The sequence below is a fragment of the Triticum aestivum genome, chromosome 6A, assembly GCF_018294505.1.
Source record: "Triticum aestivum cultivar Chinese Spring chromosome 6A, IWGSC CS RefSeq v2.1, whole genome shotgun sequence".
NCBI lineage: Eukaryota > Viridiplantae > Streptophyta > Magnoliopsida > Poales > Poaceae > Triticum > Triticum aestivum.
In genome coordinates, this window is record NC_057809.1 from 581,829,341 (window position 1) to 581,831,348 (window position 2,008).

General features: G+C 52.3%; 1 protein-coding gene across 1 annotated transcript in view; it reads right to left on the reverse strand.

Annotated features, from left to right (window-relative positions):
* LOC123128682 (uncharacterized) overlaps positions 1 to 508 on the reverse strand; it is a gene marked incomplete in the record, with an annotated part of 7,015 nt that extends 6,507 nt beyond the window's left edge. Inside the window, 1 exon segment of the mRNA XM_044548745.1 lies at positions 1 to 508.
* Between the last annotated feature and the right edge of the window lie 1,500 nt (positions 509 to 2,008).

Here is a 2,008-nt window from a genome sequence, read left to right on the forward strand (position 1 = left end):
GGTCGGCTGAGCAAGCGGGAGAGGGGGCGAGCAGCCGACTAGCGCGGCTGGTTTCCGGGCGGCGGGGCGGTTGCGCTTAGGGGCGGGAAAGGCGACGAGGGGGGGAAGAGAGGGTGAGAGGGGAGGATGCGTCCTCCGGATTTGCGGTGGGGAAGTGAGGGGGGGGACGGGGGAGGCCGTGGTGTTGTTGGCTGGGTTGGGGGATTCGGGGCGCGCGGATATTCGCTGGCTGGCTCTAGGTATCACGCCGTCAGCGCGGGGGCCATCGCCGGCGCCGCCACCCGCGCGGGACTCGTCGGCGTCGGCGTCAGGTGTGGAAGGGGATCGGCTGCCTGGGTGTCGTGTGGAGGCGGGCCGCCCGTGCGGGTGCGGCGCGCTACGTGTGGTGGTGGGACGGGAGGGAGGGAAGGGAATGTGGTTTGTTTGCGCGGACGGACGGGGGAGAGAGGCGCGGCGCCGGGCCACTCGGGTCGGGCTGGGCCTCGGGGGATTGGAGCGGCTCGGGATTCGCGGTGGCGGCACGTGTGGCGTGATTCTGTTCCGTTCCCGATGACGCGACCCCCGCCCCTCCCCTCCCGGTTTTATACTACCATCCTGCGTGCTTCCGCGCCATCGTTTTTCACTCTCGCGGTCACGGCAGCTGGCCGGAGATGGAGAGGGGCGGGCAGGCAACATGAAGGAGCGAGACCGCCGGCCCGGACCGACCGTCGTTTTCGGCATTCACGTCACGAAAGTTCAGCGCACGACCCACCCACTGACCATCGACTCCTGGGCTAGGAGGTATAGCTAGCAGATCAGATCGGCCGTAACTTTCACACATGTACGTACGCGCATACTGCAGATGCTCCACGCTCCACTCCAGACATTGCATATGCTGGAGAGCGAGGGCGGCATCAACCGATGATATACGCTCCGGTGGATCCATGGGAGAATATTGTACATAGTGGCCACGACCCACGAGAGTTTCTGGAAGCCGGACATGCATGGCCGAACAGAATATATTCTTGCATGCATGATCGGATCGACGGCGGCATGGCGCATCGATGCTGCTATTTTTTGATCTCTCGAACAAAAAGGAGAAAAAAGGCATTGCTGCCACTGCAGAAAAGAACGCTCAACGAAACAATAGATTATCGGCCAGACACAAATGTGTTCTATCCTCGTCTCATTCTGTCCTACCTACGTTCTGTGCCGTCCATATCTATGGAGATATCTTCTTTAATCACGACACTACATTGCTTCTTTTCTTTTTGTTCAAGCTTTTTGAACGTTGCTATTGAAAATTGCAGCACATAATTGATTAACTTCTTCTTTTTTTGAGGGAATAGTTGGTTATCTTCAGTGGGAGTGGGGCCAATCTCTCGGGATGTGGATAGATCATGCTCACAGGATTTGGACTAATCACACAGACTTGTGGTAGCCAAAATAGAGTTGGAGCAGTGTGCCGATACACTTGGGGCTCCTTTGATTCCAAGTAACTTTATAGGATTTCTGAAGGATTGAAATCCTTAGGATTTTTTTCTATGTTGGTTCTTTGATTCATAGCATTGGATCACATAGTAAATTTTTCTATGACATCTTTTGTACTACATTTCATAGGAAATCTATCATCCACTCCAATCTTTTTTTATAATTTATTTATTTTTCTTGCAGCATCAAGCGCTCATTGCCAATCATATAGAATTCAAGTGGGCATGCCATTTTAACTCTATACTTTTTCTATTCCTACGTTTTCATAATCCTACGAATCAAAGAGGCCCTTAATCTCTTTCTCCTCTTTGGAATCTCTCGTGTGATTCATTGATCGTGATAATTATAACTGTTAGAACACAAGTTGTATAGGGATAGGAAAGTAGTTTAACTTGTATCCCTGTCTATCTCTTCTTCTCTCCCTTATCTCCTATAACCTCCCGAGAGGATCATGATCCTCTCTCAGAACTTGTACATCAAGGCATTGGCCATATATATACATTGCGGCCCGAGACAAAGGGTTCTACGCTTCCTCATA